The 22294-nt window shown below is 41.5% G+C and overlaps 1 long non-coding RNA gene across 1 annotated transcript; it reads right to left on the bottom strand.

The window, feature by feature from the left end:
• Positions 1-13969: 13969 nt before the first annotated feature.
• Positions 13970-15723, bottom strand: LOC120292446. The gene is made up of 3 exons (XR_005550269.1): positions 15598-15723; positions 14984-15039; positions 13970-14224 (listed from the first exon to the last, which is right to left on the bottom strand). It is a non-coding gene; the product is annotated as an uncharacterized LOC120292446 (long non-coding RNA).
• Between the last annotated feature and the right edge of the window lie 6571 nt (positions 15724-22294).

Raw genomic sequence — 22294 nt, 5'->3', positions numbered from 1 at the left:
AGTAATTTAGCCCCCTTGACTATGGAAATGTTGTGTCATGACCCTCTTGAGACAGACCTTGAGGGGTCTAATGGATTGCTAGGTCGGTACAAACAACCCTCTTTCTAGATGATGTTTACATTTGCATGGGCTCTCTCAAGCCCTAATGACTAACACTTGATTTCTCATGTATTACTCATTGGTTTTTAAAATAGAGCCATTACTAATCTATTCCTGGCCCTTTAGGAGCCAAGTATAACATGGAAGCTCACCTTACTTTTGCGAACCAAAAGTCCGGGGTTCGGTAACTTGGTGACACTAGTTATGGTTAACTCCCATAGTTAGTACCTTTTCCCTTTTAGTAAAACATATTTCATGCAATCTCTCTCTCTCTCTCTCTAACAATAATATTAAATGGTCAATAACAAAGTAAATAAATAAAAACGGCAAAAGAAAGAAAACGGAAAATAACCTGATAAAGTCTCGAGATAAGGCCCTGTGAGTTATGCATTAAACTAAACGTATACTAACCTAATAAATGGAATTTTTTAATCTAGGCGATGATAAGTTAATTCTAAGCGCAGCTAGCAAATAAAAAAAATTAACCTAATCCTAGCATGTAATACAAAAAAGAAAGCCTAAATGCAACCAAAAAAGTTTATATAATAAGTTTATTAGGAAAAAACCAAAATAAGAGAAGACTAAAATATTTTTTGTCCAAAGTATCTAAAAGGTTTGTTAAATCTACGAAAAAAAAAACGAAATACCACAATACTGTTTAGCCTCCAAAAATTGTAAAGAAGAATATTCAGAAAAACAAATGAAAGTGTCGTCGCAGGCTTGGAGATTCCAAATCTGCAGCACACACTTCTAGTTCAAGTCTGGATTGTACGAGATCACCCCACCAGCGGCCCCGTCGGTGGTGGCCCCTAGTGACGATCACCGGCGATGTGGTTGTTGGTGACATGTCGGACCCGGAGCCACCTTCAACGAAGGTTTGGTCCTCTTTCTCACTCTCGTAATCTTGAGTGCGCGCTTGGCAATAGCAATTAAGCCATCGCCATATCCAGCCGCGGCGGGATGATCATCCTCAAGCGATGCGAAGTGGCGGTCGAAGCGGATGATCTTCTCTCTCTCCCCACTGATTCTTTTCAGACCCGTTCTGAAGCAGGTCCGGCATCCATGCCGAGGCTTGGCGTCAACCCAACCGCTTCGGCCCAGTGTCAGTGGCCACAACTCAACTGCCCTTTTGCCAACTAGAGGCTATTTGGGCCAGCATGCTTCAACTTTGCTCCAATTCCATTTGGGCCACAGTATTAAGCAAACCATCGAAACAGAGGAATGGTTTTTTTTTTTTTTTTTTTTTTTTTTTTGAGCAAACAGAGGAATAGTTAAAAAGTGATGAAAGAGGTCGACAACTATAACTTATAACCACCGGCCGCGGTGGCTCTACTGGCTAAGACTCTACTAATCCTCAACGAAGAGATGAAGGGTTCAAAACCCAGGGAGGCGCTAGGTTTATTAAGTGTGACTCAGGGGTGGTGGGTCCTCCTACTTAAGTGTCACCTAGGGGTTTACGGCGCTGTTGTCGGCTGCAAGCCGGTTCTCCCAGCACCAAAAAAAAAAAAAAAACTATAACTTATAATCTCATGCCCGACCAAAAGAATTACATGAAATATGTAATTACCTAATCTTAGAGAACTGGATTGTGCACACATGTAGCACTGTTTTAATAAGTTTTTCCACAACGATCTATGTGCTCCCAGAATTACTGGACAAATAAACATATCCATACCCAAAAGTTTATTAGAATTAATTAAGACCAAAGTGCTCGATTACTGTGTAGCTATCGTCATTGCATACCTCAAAGAGGTTTTTCCGTTTATCCCGTTTAACTTTGGTTCCGGGGCCCAAAACACCCACCGAACCACCCCCCCTCTCTTTTTAGGCGTGGGATCAAAACTACTTTTGACCGACTCATCTCTCTCTGCTGTCTCATTCAATAATTCATATCTATAACCCCCAGTGAATTATATCTGGGACGGAACTCATCTGAGTTATTCTCATGTACTTATGTGTCGCATGAAATGAAAGAACGAATGCAAGATCGTATTATTAGAGCATCCAAGATTGCACAAGTCATGTCTCATGTAACGACAAGAACTTCATGAGGAGAAGATTCAAGAGAGAGCCCATAAGTTGAGCCCATTGATGATGTACATAGATTAACCTCCCGCTCAAAAAAAGTTTAAGTCATGAAGTTAATGGCCAACTAGTATTATCAGTTGCTTCCTTTAACTCTAGCCCTCTGATGTGGGACTTCTTCCTTTCACTACAACGGAAAAATCTTTGATATTATATTTGGAAAACTGAATAAGTTAAGAAATTGTTAAGACAATTTAATATTATATTTTTATTCTACCACTAAGTCCCTCCCAAGAAACAAAGCAACTCCACCGATAGAATTTGTTCACTCACAATTGTTAATAATAATTAAAAAGGATCAGTCTTTGATATAAAGGTCGATGATTAAATAACTTTCTGAAAATGATGGTAGAAGTCACTTTCATTTAGAGCATAATAGTTTTTCTTGTGGGACAAGGTTCCTTTTGTTTAGTAAGGTTTCTGAAATAAATTGACAATTTGTTGATATTATAGAAAATAACAATACTATCATGATATTACAATAAACGCATTATAAAAATAAGTTAAAAAAAGGATTAACATGTAGAAGAAAGAGCATCAATTGGAAGATAAAGCCATCTACCGCGCACCACGTCAAAATTACTACAAAACACAAAACCATCATCACCAAGTAGTAACAGGCTAAGTGAAGACACCGTAGAAAGGAGGACAAATTACCACCATTGGAAACATTGGTTTCAGCCGTATTTTACCGTGGACACTGGTGAAAAAGGGGACACTTTTCCTATGGTCCCTGAGGCCTTTCGATAAGTAACATCCTTGTATTCTCTCCGAAAGGTCAGATTCGTTGCTGTCGAAGGAGCGCCCTCGCCGATGTCTCGTCGAAGAGAAATCCCAGCCATTGGATGCTTCTGCTTTTTCCCGTCTCTGCCCGAGACACTAGATGGAAGTCTCCAATCACCATTTTCGCTTGAAAATAAAATCTGGGAAGTCCAGTAGTGCCATGGCTATGGAGTAGCTTTCGACCTTTCGGGTCCCATCGACCGCATGAGGAAGCGAACTTTATCCATGGGTGATTAATTAATGGTATCGGGATTCGGCAGTATCAAATTTTTCGTTTCTTGGGGGTGATGATAATCGGATCTCATCGTCTTCCTCAACCCCCAATTGGAATTAAGGTGATTGTTACGTGTCCACATAATGGGTTATGGTCCTTTTCCTTGTACTGAACTGTCAATCCTCGTGCTAATTGACACAAACAAAAAATAATGATAAATATATATATTTATTTATATGCATACATGTATTGTTACGTGCAGGAATTGGAAATAGGGTGACTTGACTTTCCAAGATCGGTTGATCATACCACCGAGGATGAAAATATGGAACAAACAAGTACTACAGATCAATGTGCAATCTTAAAGTGAGTAGACACTTGGAGATGAGATCGTTTAGAGATTAAATATATATATATAGATTGCAGAAGAAGAACTGCTCTCAAGTTATGTTGTAAGCATTATAAACACGTGTTCCACTACTCAAGGCACCGCAACAAACAAACATTTGCACTTTAGTGTGTTTCCAAAATCACATCATTGATTTAATTCCGATGTTTTTTTTAGCTATAGTTTCTAGATCCGTACCGCCGATTAAATTCAGGCATTGCATCTTTATGTCTTTAGATTTTGTTGTCAATTGAATTTCAAGAAAGTTTGTGTACTTTCTGTTTTGTGTGAAGCAAAGTTACTGGTTTCCTTCTATATTTGTGAAATTTCCTGTTCAGAATTACCATAAGACTTGTCTCCTCTAATAAACACTGAAGAACTTGCCCAAAGGAGCCACTTCTAATACTTTTGCAGTATCTGAGTGCTTGATGTATTTAGTCGCAGAAGTCAATTCCGATGAATCACCTACCTTAATACATAATGTCAGGACAATTTGGGTTCCGGCCTCTCTCTCTTTTGATGTCCAGGGACGAGACTATTTGCAGGCTTTCATGAAATTCAAATCAAAATTCGAAATGCCTGATGTTATGACTAAAAACAGAAAATTTATCCTCCCCTTGGTCACTTTACGTACATCTCGAATTGTTCGAAAAGAAGGTTGTTAGCAGAAACACCAAAAGAAAAAGTCGTGAATGCAGATTGACGACCTGCGCACATGTGGCAAATCATTCTTTGCAGTTTGCAGTTGCGTCGCCTCCTTTTCCTTAGTCATTTGTTGGTTCTTCTTTAAAAACTGAACCGCCTACCAGAATTATATGTTTAGAAACAACGATTCTGAAGATCACCGTAAATTTTTTACGGAAAGATTTTAGGCGCGATGCTGTACAATCTCTTTATACATATGCTGACATCGAGATGGGTAATATTATTTCGCATTAATATAGGATATATGGGCTGTGTAAATCTTTTATTTTCCACAGATCACATTGTGGGGATGGTGGGTAGTTTGATTTTTAGCAAGTAGCTAGCTGCTCATATCCATAGCGAGAAAAGAGGATGTGCAGAGAAAAATTACTTGGCCATGTCAACTCTAAGTATTTCGATGGATCTATTATTAGACCAGTTCCAAATCTAGACCATATTGGCCCAAACAGCTAAGGTTATTTTCATGCGGATGTCAACTTTCAATAAACCCCGCTGCTCTTTGAGATTAAGGATGGGTCTTTCGTGATCCTTGTGAATGTGTATAGAATACCTAGGCATGTCCAAAAGCGTAGCACCGAATCACTTGTAAGATACTAGGTGAAATAGCCTTGCAAGCTAAAAAAGTTAAGAAATAATATGATTATTTGTGAAAACAAATCAAATGTAAACAACGCATAGAAAATAAAAAAACCTTTTTCCATTAGTGACTCACGAAATGATTAGAAATCAAAAAGGCGAGGGCATATTGATCCTCATAATCCTTCAGTTGATGGGGAAAATTTCCCATTATTCCACCAAACGGCTACTTTCTTATCCTCTGATTATACTTGTGTATCTCATGATTAAGACGGGTTTAAAGCATCTTTTTCCCCACAAATTTACAAACGAGACCAAAGTCTCTCAGCGTCATTCTCAGCCCTTCCTTATTGTTCTCCTTCCTCTTATTTAATTATAGAAAAGAACATGACAAAACCAAAAAGGTTTAAACCTGGATTTGTATTGGGAAATGTGAGGGCCTTTTTTAGATTGTCGATCATACGATGTTGACAAATATGTCCATCGAAAAAGATCTGCACCGATCAGATACTTTTTACTATGTTTTGGAATTAGAAAAGAATATCCTAGATCCGCGTTCTAGATTCAGATAACTCAAATGACTTATGAGAGAGAATGATTCTTAATTCCGATATGAATAGATATTCTATATATAAAGTCAAAGTGGAACCTTCCTGGAACGATTTGAAATGGAGTTTTTTCTAAAGGCGTCCCTTAATGCTTCATCTCCACTACGGCATTGATTAGGTTCATCATCTTGAACCCGTTGCTTGAGCCCTTCCCATGACTATCATTTTATTTTATTCTAATAAGTCATGTACATTCGTATTCAATAACTCTTGTTTTTCATTTAGTTGTGCATTTGCTTTTTGAGTTTGATTCGTATTCACACAAGAAATGAAAATTCCAATTGAGTTTGTGAAATTGATCTATGATGTTCTATGGACGCTTATTTGATATGACCCACTTGTTCACGTACTTGTTTACTTTGTGAGGCCATTTTATAAATCAATTTTGTAGATGATTCTTGACAATCACACCATTATAGTAACCTTCAAATTATGGGTAGTAAAGCACTTTGATAGTCATCTTATTGTGGGTATAAATTTTATAAGCTAATGCCCTCATTTGGTTTTTTTCTCTCTTTTTGGTCTCTGTTTAACTACATGAACTATCCTGCAGCATCCCCTTCCAAGTAAACTCTAGATAGTTGATGCTAGTTCTTAAAAACATGCATTAAATACTGCTCTCTTAGCTTCATTAATAATATCAAAGAAATCTGAAATGTGAGCCGACAAGACTTGGACCAAAAAAATTCCGCGCAGTGGCACCGAAATAGTGGATTATTTAAGTTATAAAGAAATAATATTTTATTTGGGTTTTTGGCTTCTCATGGGTTCCTTATCCGTGGGAAAATTAGGAGCCGTGACCGACCGCACAGGTCCATACAAGCCCACCAATTTGTACTTAAGCTGCACTGGCTGGCCACTAAGGTCACTCATAGATCTCGTTATTATTACCGATTGGTGTGCTTTGAGGAAAGTCAACCGAGTCCAGACATTGGACGAGTGTCGGATACTTTTGTCCCTTTAGAGAAACATCGATCTCGTCGGCTTCCTCCATCCGATAAAAATTCTACAGACTTGACATCTCTGCAAATCTGGGTTGGTTATCTAGTACCAGATTGGAAATTGAAATAATTGATCCGTGTCCGCACGAAGGTTTCTGGTCCTGTTTCTTATGCTGATTGCGACTGGTACAAACATAAATAAGGCCCCTAGAAAACTAATATATATATATATATATCATTGATCCTTTTTCATCTGTGCAGATATTCAACAAAGGTTGACCTGGCTTCCCAAAATCTTTCGGTCATATCGCCGAGAACTTTGGGACGCGATGGATACTGAAGCAGTGGAAGATTGAAAAAAAGTAGAAGAAGACGTCGGATAAGAGAGCAGTACATCAGTTGAAAAACATGGAGCCATTTTCCTTCACGAAACTGCTACAGAAGCAGAACGCTAACACGGAGCTTAGGAATCAAATGCTACAACCGATTAACATTATCGAGCGGTCTAGGGTTTACTTTCTTTCAACCAGAACGAGGAAGCGAAGATAAGAGAGGGGACTTGTGATATTATGTGGGAGCCTAGGTTCTGCGGCCAAGAAGAAAGCCGATGCTTCTAGCCACAAGGGCCTCAAGGCTTCCAAATAAACATTCGAACACAAGACGCTTTATGCGTCCGCGCCTGGGAGGATGAAGCGGCAGCTCTTGTCTCCTTGCTGCTAATTCCTTCTCTTTCACGGCTTCTGGCGTGGCATCCATCGCGCTTTCTTTCCCGTGCTTCGCGGGGTATGATCAAGATCACCAGATGTTTTGCTCAGCACGAGATGAGTTTAATTAATCAAAACAAACTTAAAAGAGAGAGGGATTTTTTTTCCCTCGGGTGTAACGAGAGAGGTGACTCTTGAATCTGGTTATCGTGCATGGTTCTATAAATAAACGCAGGGGAGCCGAACTTGCTCTGAAGCTTCTTCTGCTGCTTGGCCCCATCTCCCATGACTTTGACATATTTTATCCGAAGAAGCGATGGACATTCGGAGTCCATGTGATTTCTATTTTACATTCAATAATTAACTTTTTACATAGTTGTGCGTTTGCTTTCCAAGTTGATAATGTTCTTAAGAGGAATGGAAAACTGAATTAATTTTTGAGAATGATTGTTGTGCTTTTGCGGACATTAGTTTCATATGGCTCGCTTGTTCACATACTTATTGATTTTGTCAGCTCATTTTACAAATTGATTTTGTAAATCATTCTTGAGAATCACACCCTCACAGTAGTCTCCGAATTATGAAGTTCAACAACCCCGTAGTAATCTTGTTATGGATATACATTTTTAGAGATAAAAGGGTATCAAAAGTCCTAATTTTTTTTAAATGCTATTGAGTCATAAAATTTTCGTATAATGCAATCAAGCCCTCCAGTTAATTTCATGCAACTTGACTAAGGAAAATGTTGGTATGGCTTTTTTTTATTACTTTGTTAAGATATGTGGTGCCAATATGGTGCCCAACAAGTACCACATCAGAAAAATGATTTAAAATTTAAAAAGAAAAGCAAAGATAAAAAAAAAAGTACAAAAGAAAAAGAAAAGAATATTTGGTGAAGAAAGACCGAAACTTATACCATTCATCTTCTTCTTTGGCCGCACACAACGTTATCTTCTCTTCAAGTGGAGGGAACGAGGAACAGTCCTCTCATTAGATTTGGGCTTTGCATTGAAGAGAACAAATTCATCATGAGACAGATAAAGTAAAATGACTTTTAATATAAATAAATGTGATGCACTAAGTTTTAAGGATATTTTCCTGTTTGTAATTTCCAGTGACTCATGTTTAGGGTTTTTCAAGATTTTGAGGAACTTCTATCTTGGCCAATAATTTTCAACTTCTTTTTTCTCTATCTATCCTAATTTCAATTCAAACTAACATTATTCGCAATGATTGTGAACACTTTTTTCTCTACTCCCAACTCATAGGTGCATTTATCAACCATTTTTCTTATATTATTGCCTTTGTGATTAGACATCACCGCAAGATTGATGATTTTTTTGTGCAATTTCTAGTCGTCATTAATCAAGTGTGTAGTGAGACATAAATAGTTCAAATTTGAATAGACTCCATGTACCAGTTATAAGTGCGACCCTAGACTTAAATTTGTGAAAGTGAGTCTTCAAACTTTTTCTTTTTTTTCACAAGTGATACAATTTTATGTAATCTCTAGCTATAGTGAATTGTAAGATGTGATTGAAGAGAGGTTATAAGTGATTAATAAAATCATGAAATTCGACATGTTCAACAATTGAAAAAGGTTCTTCATCCATCATGATCATCCGAACAAGCATTTGTCCATAATGATCTTGATCAAATTTCCATGCCGTTAATACATTAGCACTACCAATACCAGTATGCTTCGATGTCATTTGCTTCGATGTCGTTTGAGTCCCATCTACTCTATGTGCGGTAAACAAATTTTGCTTCTTATCTAAATTATGATGATACCTGTTGCACCTTTTCAAGTGCTTTAACATAGTAAAAGTATCGTTATCAATACAATGACCATAATTGGCCCCACAATATATACTAAACACAATTTTCCCATTCTTGATTTGTCCTTTACGAAAATGAAGCCAGACTATTGATTTTCATTTACCAGGAGGGCAAGGGTTAGGTACCTTGCTCATGTTGGGTGTCTCTTCGAGATCTTCTTCAACTTCATATTTAGTAAGTCAATTATTAGATTCATAGCATCATTTGATTTGTCCACTTCCATTGACATTTGAATAAATCACTTGAATCAAGCAAAACATAAATTGGAGCCATCAAACATAGAATTGAAACACCCACCAAATTTGGCTTTTTTCAAGTTCAAAGCATAGTTAAAATAAGCGCAATATTAAGAGTTTGATAAACCAAGCACAACGAATAAATTAAATGCTGTCGCGAGGTCTTCCTATCACATTCATATCATCCACTTTCCAGCACAATGAAGTTCAATTACAATGAACATAATGTAACAAATACATCATAACGGCTACATCAGATGGACCTAGTATTTACTACTTTTGGCCTTCACAGTGAGTATTCCCTAATCAAATTCGCCAGCTATATGATATAGTTTTATCAAGCCAGACTTTCACAACAACGATCAACTAGACGCAACCACATTCATCAAAACGTATCCAAACCATACAGCTATCAACGCAAACGAGCACTCACGTGACCATCTCAGTTCACCACACCAATCCATCCAGATCACGTCCCAACCCACCGCTCCCCAACGCAAATCACATTGGCAATTGTACCCACCCAAGCAAGTAGCAGCACTTCCATCAATCCCGATTCACACAGATGACACAAAGAATGACGGATACATGAGAGGGCACCGAATAAGGCTGGAACGGCGCAAGCAAAAAGGGGAAATTTCAGAACTGGATATGAAAGATCGAAGCTTCGTGAACCCAAAAAAGAAAAAAAGAAAATGAGAAGTAATCTGCACGAACTTGGCAAAGACAAGGAGAGAGAAATCTAACGAAGAGTGTTGGAGATACAGTTTGAAGATTGTGATCGTGGATTGTGATCGTGGCATCGATCATGGTGAGCGCCATCTTCGACCTCGACAATCGAAGAAATCGACATTTATTTCCTCATCAAAGCTCACTGTCATCAATTCTCGCGTAAGGGGGGAAAACGTGGATCGAATTACAAGCTTTTGACACAGGATAGTCATCGGTCCTCGAGTAGTGTCCAGTCAGACATACATTAGTCCACCAGTTTGTCGCCACGTGTACATGCGTGTCCCACTTTCTTTTCGTTTTCTTTCCTTTGTTTCTCCTGCTTTTCTCTCTGCCTCCGTCTCTCCGTCCTCCGCCTCTCTCTCCCCGGCCACCTCCTGATCGGCACCGTCTCGTCATCGCTCGGGAAGTTGACCTCCCTCACCCACCTCAGCCTCTCGCGCAACGGGCTGTCCGGCCCCCTGTCCGCCGTTTTCTTCGCCGCCCTCGCCGAGCTCCGAGTCCTCGACATCGGCTTCAACGGGCTCTCCGGCGAAATCCCCGTCCTTTCCTGGTGGGACAGCGCCGTCCAGACCATGAAGTTTCCAACAACGCCTTCCGTGGCGTCATCCCCCCCCCTCGATCTTCCAGATTGAGTGGAAACCTGACCCACTTCAAACACCGGCAACAACCACCTCCCGGGGGCAATCCCGTTGCCGATCTGTGACGCCACAAACCCCATCAGTTCGCACCCTGTCCGCTCGCTCGACTCGTCGGGCAACGACCTGAGTGGCGAGATCCCCGGCCGAGATAGGGAGCTGCTCGGACCTGGCGTTCTTCCGCGCGGGCTATTCCCTCGCTGGGGAGCTCCCCGGCGGCTCGTGCGCCGCGACGTCGCTCGAGGGACTTTCTCTGCTTGTAAATAAATTGATGCCTTCTTCATTGAAAGAATCGCGCGCGGCGAGGGTGAGTGAGGGAGGTCAACTTCCCGAGCGACGGCGAGACGGTGCCGTTCCGGAGGTGGCCGGGAGAAGATGAAAAGGGAACCAAAAAAAAAAAAGAGAGAGAAGAGTGGGCCCCAGGATGTGCACGTGGAACCCAATATTTTATCAGAAGAAAAGACTTCAATATATATTATTTATGTTTTCCTCATGTACAGGAACCGAAACATAGGATGACGTCACTTTCCAGACCTGGTCGCTCGTGTCGCCGAGAATTCCGGGCAACGACGTCCGGCAGAGCTGGTGAAAAGATTGAAGGCAAAGCAGCAGAAGATGTCGGACGAAATAACATATGATCGGACGAAATAACACGTAGCCATTTTTCCCGCTCGGAACTATTACAGAAAGCAGAACACAAACACAGATCTCAGGAACCGAACGCCACAACCGATCGACATCATGCAGCGGGTCGAGGGGCGATTTCTTCTTACAAACCTAGCGGGTAAGCGAAGACACGAGAGGCGACGTGGGGGCGGGCGTCGAGTCGCGGCCGAGAAGAGAGCCCAAGATTTTAGCGACGAGGGCTCTAATGCTTCGGAACAGGCGGGCGAATAAGAGACGCTTAATGTGACCACGCCTGGGAGGAAGAAGCAGCACCTCTCGACTCCTCACTGCTGGTTCCTTCTCTTCCTGCATGCAAGCCATCGTGCTTTCTTTGCGGTGCACTTTCGACAGAGAGAGAGAGAGAGAGAGAGAGAGAGAGATGAGGGTTGGTCTTGCTTGAGTGGGAGAGATGTGGTGGACTGATCGAATTTATAGGTTAGTCGTGCGGCGTGTTCGCAGGTCGTGATGAATATTTCCTGGAAGTTTCGATGTGCTCGTTCGGGTGCCTACGTAAAATAAAAAAAGTTAGGACAATTCCACGTAGCATTTTTTTGTTCTTTTGTGTCTTCGTTAGTCGTCAGTATGAATGCATGGAGAAAGGCAAGGCAAGACCCAACCCCAATCAGAAAACTTGATCCACTCGTTACTATAAGATATATTGAACAGGAAGAGGAAAGAACAAACCAAAGATCATACCCAACTATGTATCAGCAAGTTGGAGAGCCTTGGAAAAGGCAGCTCGTATAGATTTATAATGGAATTGATTTTTGTTCATTTTTCTATATTTGTAAAATGATGAAAATGGCTTCTTACTGGGAGGACAACAATCAAAATGGGGAGAGATTTTTGTTTTTCTCTCGTGTGCAATTCCATTAAAACCCATTTATTTATTTCACACTTGGCGGTATTATTTTAGTAAACCCTGCTTTTTAACGTGATGGTAAGAGGGTGCTATTATGGTAAGGCTTGGTAGAAAAACTTGAACTCATGATCAGCTTTGATACCTTATAAGATTTTTAAAGATCATTACTAATTATTTTAAAAATTTAAGTTATCATATGAATATATAATTTATTATTTAAATATTTTAACACTTCCCCTCTCATGTGAGATTGGACGTAATGTCACTAATTTTGACATTATGTGAAATTTTTTGAGATTACTGTTAACTATTCTAAAAGCTTAAAGTTATTATATGAAAAGGCGGTTTATTATTAAAACATTTTAACAGATATCTTGGATTATGGTAAAGAAAGTCGGTCAAAAGAAACACCAATTAAAGAAGTTGTCATGGGACATTAAGGAGCCGTTCGCGGGAGCAAATGATTCCTTTTGCGGTTTGCCCAGTCTCCTCTTCCGAGTTGTCGTCATTCGTTGGTTCTTTCTTAGCTGCTCCCGTGACCAGATGGTCTTCGCAGTTTGTAACGGCCTCCTTTTCCGAGTTGTCATTTGCTGGTTCTTTCTAACTTCTTTCTTGTGGACAAGAAACTATAACCATTTATGCAATCTACATGAGACAGGCAGTCGTATTTTAGATACATATTAGCTACATGGTTTCTGTAACTTTTTTTTCTTTTTACACATGATAGGTGAGGGAGGAGAGAGAGAAAGGGAAAAGAATATATATATATATATATATATATATATATATATATATATTTTTTTTTTTTTTGCTGGCAGATATCATTTTCATTTTGTCATATGCAAGTTCGCGTCTTGTTGTTTTTGTTGTTCTCCCTGTTTTGCTGGCAGATATATTATTCATTTGGCCATCCGCAAGTTCGTGTGGAGAGGGACAGAACCAGCTTAAAATCAGCATGATTGATGATGCACTTCAGGGGTTTGACAAATAAAAAGTCTTCCCATAAAACTAATTTTCTAATCTCACGCTGGTTCTCGTAATTTTGACTTTGTGTAGTTGACACCCGAAGCTAGAATATTAGGCACGAAACATCCACTACAAATCAGTACCATTTTGCTTCGGGGAAGAGGTTTGCAAATGGGGTCATCGATTTTTGGTTTTCTTTGAGGTACAGATTAAGGAATATGAACACGATTTGCTTCATCATTTAATCTATACTTTCGGATTGGTAAACACTCAACGACTCAGGTACGCAAGACCAGGAATATTCAGTACCTGGAGAAGATACGCACTGCTTTGACTTTCGTTTTTAGCCAAATTTGATATTCTAAAACTCTTCTTGGTTTCTTTTTCATTTAGTCAAAAGCTCAAACATTTAGGGGTTGACATATTGTTGTGAATAACACGGACACTAACAGATCTTAAAATTCAAATCTCACCCAAGAAGAAGCAATTTCCCAAGAAATCACTTATGGGTCTAAGCATCACGCATCTCAACTAAATTAAAACTTAGTACTATTGCCTATGTTTGTTTCTCTTTTTCTTATTTCTGAAACTTCTACTTGTTGATTCCACAGATTTATTAGAACGCCCAACCAAAGTTCTGAACACAGAAGCTACTTGATCATGTACTCTCGCGTCATAAATATTTAATCATAGAACTAGCTCTGACAATGCAGTCTCCACAAAAATGAGCAACTTTTCATCATATAAATTAGCAAAGCCAAGAGTCTGGAAGTCTAAATCCAGAAGACTTCAAAAGATGTAGCCACGATAACATCCACGATTGACAAGACAACTCCATCTCGATCTTATCCAAAGGAAGTAATGTCACACCCCGATTCCCAAGAAGAAGGGGCATGACACGGCCGTCCTTTTTTTTTTTTTCCAAAGGACGCAGCCTCAACGTAACCAAAATTCAACCCGATATCAACATATATACATCCACATATATATATTTGACAAAAAGGGGCACTTGGTTACAAAATCTATATCAGAGTATATCTATAATCCACAAAAATTCAAAACATAAACCTTATACAAAAACTAACTTATAAACTTATGAACTATGCATAAGCCATACCAAAAAGTTCCACAACAAAAGTCCTCCCCGAGCGAACGCTCACACCTACTCGCGACTCGCTGAAGAACCTGAAAAACAAGTAGATGAGAGGAGTGAGCTACCACGGCTCAGTGAGTAACACATTTCTTCTAAGCGGATCGAGAAATCACTATGCACATTTAAAACATAACTCAAATACATAATCATAACTCAAATACCAAAATACCAATGGTCCAATCCATTAGTTAATCTCATAAAACATGCATCAATGGTCTATTCCATTGATTAATCTCATCAAACCGTATCGATGGTCCACTCCATCGACCAAACTCAAATCACACGTCAATGGTCCACTCCATTGACCAATTCATGCTCAAATGTCTAACCATGGTCACGCGTAACGCCCGTGACAAGACGACCAAGATTCCCCCCTTGGCAAGGTCTCCACATATTATTAGCCGGTGGCTCGGCCCACAAGGATATCCTAGAATAGTATGCGCATACCCACACACGGTCCACAGTGACATTGAGCACCAACCATCAATAACAATATCCAGTAATCCAACATCAAAAAGAGAATCATGCCATAGCTCAAATTTGATATATAAATATCAAGCATTCTCCAAAACATTTCAAGATTCTTTCACAAAGATTTTCACAAATCATTTTTCAACAACCATTCAAATCAACGTCAAAATATAATTCCTTTTGAACAACAAAAATGGCAGTAATAGCTCGATCCTATTGTATGCAACAAAATATGCTTTTGATCAACTTATGGAATATATAATCCACCACGTTTCTCAAAACATGAGTTTAAAATACGAAGAAGAAATAGTGTCACTCACCTGGAGAAAGCCAAAAATCAAATACGATGCTCACACGAACCGACGCATTCGGATTCCTAACAATTAACGGGAAAATATTAAAAAGCCGAGTAAAAAAAATGATATTCTTATAACGACTCGTCTATACTAGGCCTATTAGTCGATAAACGACACCTACGCGCCCCAGAAGTTCACAATTTACCACAAACCCATCATTTTCAGCTAGGCACGGCCCGTGCGCCCACTTCGTCACGCCATAACTTCCTCCACAAAATTCCGTTTCAAGCCGTCTTATAGTCGTTAGAAAGCTCTCTTAACGTACAACAACAACCCCAACTCAGCCGCCCCAAAACAGCACCGGAAATAACAAAAACAGAGACTCGAAGCCACTGTTCGCTACAGTACCAGATTGCGCCTCCAACTTCAAAATTCCGTTCCGAACAAACCGCAAGCTCAAATCACGATCCGAAAGATGCTATAGCTTCAGAACGTCCCAAAGTACCATTTCTAAAAAAAATTACAGCTTAACGACTCAAAAATTGGGCTTCGCCACACAAATACCCAAGAAATCCGAATTTCGAGTCCTAATTGCGGCAATTGCTTCAAGCAAGTGATTAAAGGCTTCAAATTCTTACCGGCCTTGCAAAACACACTTGAGTTGGCTTGAGGAGGCGTCTGGGTCACGAGCGCGCCAAAATTTTTCTCCTTTTTCCCTTTTTCCTTTCTCTTCTTTCTCTCTTCTCCCCTGTTTCTTTCGCTCCCTGTTCTGCTCGTGCTCCTCTTTCTCTCCCTCTTTCTCTCTTTTTAAAGCTCAGCCGAAGCTTCTCCCACTTTCCTTCAGCCTCCCTTCTTTGACTTTTCAAACTCTTTTTCTTCCTTTTATTTTATTAAAGAGCCCATATATTACAAGTAAAACGAAGGCTTCAGTTTTTTTCACCCACTACTCCAAGAACTTGCGCAGCCATGGTATCCAATCGGTAGAGTTGCAACGAATGGCTGGTGAATTCCTATCCAAAGGTCCAACCAAACACCGCCCCTGCTGCAAAGGATAGTCCAGAACATAAGAAAAATGATGGATGGCATGCAACATTTCTACCTGCAATATCTAATAAAAGGTAGGGCACAAAGGCAGGTACAATACCTTCTTTTCTGGATATAGTAGTAAAAAAGGGTAGTGCAGAATAAAAACATTGAGGTCATGCACATCGAGGTACTAATCAAAGATAATTCATCAGCTAACAATCGTAATAGTCTAGTAATTAGCAGTCTGAAACAGATTCTAAAATCATGCTGCAAATGAATAAAAACATTTTTTAACAAGTACCAATCTCCAATTTCGTCAATCATCTTGAGAAGTCAATTTCGAGTTTGGTTCAATGGTCGTAGCTAGCAACTTTACATTAAGTTCACAATAAAAATGAGAACTAACGTATCTATTGAAATATAGAAGAGTATAAATATTCTACAACAAAAATTTTCACCTAACTTAAAGATTTCAAGTTCTTCTAAGTCCTCCTTAATCAAACACGAAAGTGTCACAGATCATAAACAATCTTGAGCACATATAAAAGCCTTCACTATGCTTGGGGTCAAGGAGCTATGAAATACATCAAGCACACAACCTCCTATGCTAAATGCAACCTTTGATGCTATAGTCAAGAAGGACACGCTAAATGATTTATACGTTTGATTTCTGGGTGGAGGTGAGTGAGGGTGTTCGTGGAGGAGAGTCAAAGCGGAGGACGAGAGAGACGAGAAAGAGCGTTTGATTTATGGACGAGTCTCTACTATCTAGGGTTTTTCGAGTCACAGTCCAGGCTATCAAAAAAGCCCAACTCGGCCCGATACAGGGATTAACACCTGAATTTTAGAGCTCTTACTCAAATTAGAGGAGACTTGAACCGAAAAAAGTTGGCCAAGCCGGGCTTTTTTTAACAACCCTACGTATTGAGGGTATGCAAAGGAACCATGAACCGCTCAGAACCAACGGTTAGCATTCTTGAAACCGTTAAGTACAGGTTCGATTATAAGTTTGAAACCATCCATTTGGATTGACCTATAAATATATATAATAAAATTCAGTTCACTTTCAGCGAAAGTGAAAGTCATAGAAACAAAGCAAACCCTAGCCTAGCTGTAAGAAAAGGAAGAAGGTACTTGCGTTGCATCGTTGTTTCTGAGGGTCTTGGGCTCATTTAATCTGTTAGCTTAAATGATAGCCTTTTGAGGTTTGCAGCAAGTCGTGTAGAAGCTTGAGAAGTTGCAGATAGCAAGAAAAGATCAATACAACATGCTTCTTTTACCATCTTGAGCATTGGGGAGCTGAGCATGGCTTTTATGGGCCCGAACTCAAGTGCCGAGACATCAAGTACGGGCACCAGGCCTTTAGGCCTAGCATCAATGGGCCCATGCCTAGACACCAAATACCTGGTCATGATCGCCAGGACTCAACATTGAGGTTTAAATGCTTAAGTGTCGAGTTTTGAGTTTAAACGCCGATGTCTAGTCATATTTTGAAAAATGCTTTTCAATTTTTTAAAGAGAAATTTATTTTTCTGAATTTAAGCATAGGCTTCCATTGACTAAGGAAATATTTTTCATTGACTTGTTTTTCTAAACGAACCAAATGCTGAAAAATGAGGAAAATGCTATCTACAAAATAGTCGGAGCCTAAGATGTATATTCAAAGGAAACTCATTGACTGCAACTCTAATCGCATAGGCCTTGAGTAGTCATTGACGTGATGAGAAAATATTCAGTGGTTTGTAATCACATGTCATTAGTCCATATGGCGTGCGTGAGCCTTGTCAGCTCCACTCAAAAGGCGACACATGTCCTTTAATGTCGATCGGATGGAAAATAAAAAATTAAAATAAGAGGCTTTCTTTTCTTTCTCCTCTGGCTGGTAGACTACGGCGATAATGAAAAAGGACTAAGCACAAGCAACAGTAAATGTTGACATTTAATCTCCCGGGTAAAATTCTCTCTCCTCTTTTCAGTTTTCATGGGCTTTTTACTTCGTCTCTCAGAGAAGAGCAACCAAGACACACACTCTCTCTCCCCCTTTCTCCAATACATCCCCACTGCACCCGCCTCCCCAAGGAGCCTTCGTTGGTCGCAACTATTGGGTCTCAAGCTTAGATCTATCTCTGGCACGTCACCTCCCCCAAGAGCCCTACCGATCGCAATTGCTAGGTCCCAAGCCTCCTTCGCCTCCAGCACGACGCCTCCATCGTCACCTCCAAAGCTCCATCGGCAACTACGGTTCATTAGTTGACTCCTCTTTCTCTTTCTCACGCACAATTGACGCGCCATGGATGGTGCTAAATCCCCAGCTGTTTCCGACACGGTGATCGAGCGCAATTTCTACACTCATGTCAGTCTCTTGGGGTACCCTAGCAACGTCTATCATGGTCGTACCATATCTTTCAGCCTCTGCAACTTCTGGGCCTTCTTTCGATGGCGTCCCTCCAACAAGTTCGTCATCACACCTCACTTGGTCCACTTTAATTCTCTCTATTTTTGGTAAGGTTCACTTCGATGTGTGCAATCTAGGTTTTGGTTTAATTATTTTAGATTGGCTTCAATTGACGTGGAGAAGTTTTGTGGACTCCTTTTTACTGTGATTGCTGTCGCGACCTCTTTTTTCTCGGCGCCCGCAATCGGGTACGAGCGCCTAAGGAGGCTAATGGCTCGGCTGAATTTATTAAGCCCGGACTCTCCCAAGTCCGCCAATTCACGACTTAATAGTTTGAGTTTTTAACCTGTAAATTAATTTTAAAACGGAGTCGCCACTAATCGGTTTGGGGTGGGTCGATTAGAAACCCTAAGCGAAGTATCGGGAGAAATACTCGCTCCTGCGCAACCAGAGAAATTAGGATCGGGGACTTGATTACACTAGTTAATCACTAATGCCCTTTCGGTACCTAATCTTGTTTAAACCCTAAGGCTTTTTGGATTTTTGAGGGATTTTTCCATACATTTTTTGGAGGAAAAACATTTTTTGAGTCTTTTTCTCATTTTTGGACATAAAAGGGATTTTTTTTTGAAAAATACAAGTCTTTTTGGCTTTTTCTGAATTTTTTGGCTTTTTCATGAAATTTTGGATTTTTTTGGATTTTTGGCATTTTTGGAAAATATGGAATATTTTTGATTTTTTTGATTTTTCGGAAAATAAAATATTTTTTAATATTTTTTTTAATATTTTTGGAAAATAAATTATTTTTTGATTTTTCTCGATTTTTTAGAAAATAAAACATTTTTCGACATTTTTTAAATATTTTTTTCGATTTTTTGGAAATTAAAACATTTTTTAATATTTTTTGAAAATAAAACACTTTTTGATTTTTTTTTGAAATAAAATATTTATTATTTTATATTAAAATAATAAAATAAAACCGACCGGCCGGATCCGCGGAGTTGGGTCCGACCCGGCCAGCACCCAAACGCGGGCCCGACTCGGATTTTTCATCTCCTTTTTTATTTTTTATTTTTATTTTTACTTACTAAACGACGCCGTGGCCCAAAAGCCCGCTTTCGAAAGAACCGGGCCGACCCATTGACCCGGTTCGGCGAAACCCTACCCGATTCGCCGAACGGGATTTCCGCCGCCCAAAAAATCACGAAACCCTACCCGACTCGCCGACCCGGATCCGACTCCACGACCCGGCTTCCAACCTCCCTTGGCCTCGCGAAACCCTACCCGACTCGCCGACACGGCTTCGATTTGGCGACCCGGAAAATCGCAAACCCCAAGGTTTGCAAATCCGCGGCGCCGAGGGAGGAAAAACCGAGGTATTACGGCGGCGACGGCGGTGGCGACGGTAACAAACCGCCTACGGGGACGGCGAGGACGAGCAACAACACGGTGGCGCTGGTGTGGTTGGTGGCGACGTGGTCCAAGAGGGGGAATGTGACGGCGATAACGCGATCGACGGCGGTGACGATTCTGTTACTCCGTCCGTGACGGCAAATTTGAACGGCGAACGGTGGCGACGGCGGTGGCTACGATGGTGGCAACTCAGCCTCCCGATCCGGCGCGGCTTTAGCGGATCGATCACGGCAATGGCTCGCAAGGGGGAAACACAACAACAAACCCTTCGAGGCGACGGCGTCGGGACTTGAACGGCGTCCGGCGGCAACAAAAAAAACCAGATCTACTCGGCCGGACCCTCCTCGGCCTTGATTTCTCCTCCTCACTCGGGCCGATCCGAGCCTCCACCGGCCGGATCGACCTTCTCGAAGTCACTCGCCGCCGGCCTTCCCGATGTCTCTCGGTGGAAGGCGGCCGAGCTCGCGACTCGAGCTCTCTCCCGCGCTCGCCCTTCAACCCTTCCCGATGTCTCTCGTGAAGGATCTCCCGAGCTCGCCACACCCTCCGACGATGCTTGCGGCCACCTATTTATAGGCGAAGGAACTCCGGTCGACGGAGGGGTTCGGTCGTCGGCCTCCGGCTTACCCACCGGTTTCGCTCGGCCGAACCGGTGTCCCATCGAGCTTTCAGCCGCTCGCCGCATTAATGGCGCCGATCTTATCCTCTCCGGCCGACGTCGGCCTACTCCCTCGGCCATAGGCCGTCCTTCGCGCGCATCGCCGGCCACCGCACGTGAACTACGAGGCGGAGAAAGATGGAGCGAGGAAGAAGAAGAGGGAAGAAGGAGAGAGAAGGGGGTGGGGCCAAGCCGCACAAGCCCACGTGAAGAAAATGGGGGTGCTTTTGTTTTTCTTTTCTTTTGTTTTTACTATTTTTTTGTTGTTTTTGCTACTTATTTGGTTTTTGTTATCTAAAACCTAACCTAATTAAACCTAATTAAAATTTTAGGTGTCAAATACCGCCCTCTTTGAAGGTGAGTTCGCGAGAGGTTGCATTCAAAGACAAACCCGATACCTAAATTTTGTCCGTTCATATGCAGAGATTTTATTTTATTTGGGATCTATTATTCTATGCGGAAAAGAGCAATATAATTTTACATAGATAAGAAGATACCGTAGTTACTTACCGGGAGTGAGTGAGATAGGGTGTGAATCCCGAGTTTTGGCAAGTATCAAGGCGTCATCTTACTTAGTGATATAAGGAGGTTGCTTTTCCAGGGCTCGAACCATTCTTCGGTCACCTGTTAAAACAATCAATGATTTGTCTAGGACCCGAACTTTTCTTCGGTCGCTTGACGGGAGATTGCTCCTTCGGGACTCGAACCATTCTTCGGTCGCCCGTTGGAGTAATCGGTGGTTTGTCTCGGACCCGAACCATTCTTCGGTCAGCGTGACGGGAGATCGCTTTTCCAGACCCGAACCATTCTTCGGTCGCTCGTTAAAACAATCCATGATTTGTCTAGGACCCGAACCTTTCTTCGGTCGCCTTGACGGGAGATGCACCGACCTTTCTCAGGGCATCTCATTTGTGGGTGCCTGATTTGTATCGAGGACACCAGTTCGAACCCGACCTTTCTCGGGAGATGCGCCGACCTCTCTCAGAGCATCTATTTTGTTGGGGTGTCTGACTTCTGTCAAAGACACTGGTTGAAACCCGACCTTTCTCGGGAGGATGCATCGACCTTTCTCAGGGCATCGATTTGTGGGGCATCTGACTTCCGTCGAAGACACCAATTGGAACCCGACCTTTCTCGGGAGGATGCGCCGACCTTTTCGGGCATCGATTTGTGGGGCGTCGACTTCGTCGAAGACACCGGTTGGAACCCGACCTTTCTCGGGAGGATGCGCCGACCTTTTCAGGGCATCGATTTGTGGGGCATCGACTTCCGTCGAAGACACCAATTGGAACCCGACCTTTCTCGGGAGGATGCGCCGACCTTTTCGGGGCATCGATTTGTGGGGCGTCGACTTCGTCGAAGACACCCGCTTGGAACCCGACCTTTCTCGGGAGGATGCACTAACCTTTATCAGGGCATCGATTTTGGAAGATACCTTGGATATTTGTGAAGGTCTCTCACCTCCGGTAAAGGGATTTGAATGTAGCATGAGGCTTACCTAGATTGCCACAGGCACTTAAAAGGGGTGGAACACCTGGATAGCCACAGGTGTACAAAGTACTGGGATACTTGGATGAACACAAGTATTTAATGATACGACCCGGGACCACTCTGTTGGTCCAAGTATAAGAAAGCATACCTGGGTAGGCGCAGGTACACAAAGCATTGGAATGCTTGAACAGCTACTATTATTTGGGGACAACTCGGGCAAGTTGAGTGTCATAAAAGGAAGTACCTGGACAACGGTGGGTACTTAACGATATGGGGATACCTAGACAGCAGTAGGTATTCCAAGAGATACTTGGTCACCACAAGTATCAATGCTCGAGGACAACTCGAACAG

Source organism: Eucalyptus grandis, chromosome 4, assembly GCF_016545825.1.
Source record: "Eucalyptus grandis isolate ANBG69807.140 chromosome 4, ASM1654582v1, whole genome shotgun sequence".
Taxonomy (NCBI): domain Eukaryota; kingdom Viridiplantae; phylum Streptophyta; class Magnoliopsida; order Myrtales; family Myrtaceae; genus Eucalyptus; species Eucalyptus grandis.
The sequence above is the reverse complement of the archived record's forward strand: the minus strand, read 5'-3'. Positions and strand labels throughout refer to the sequence as shown.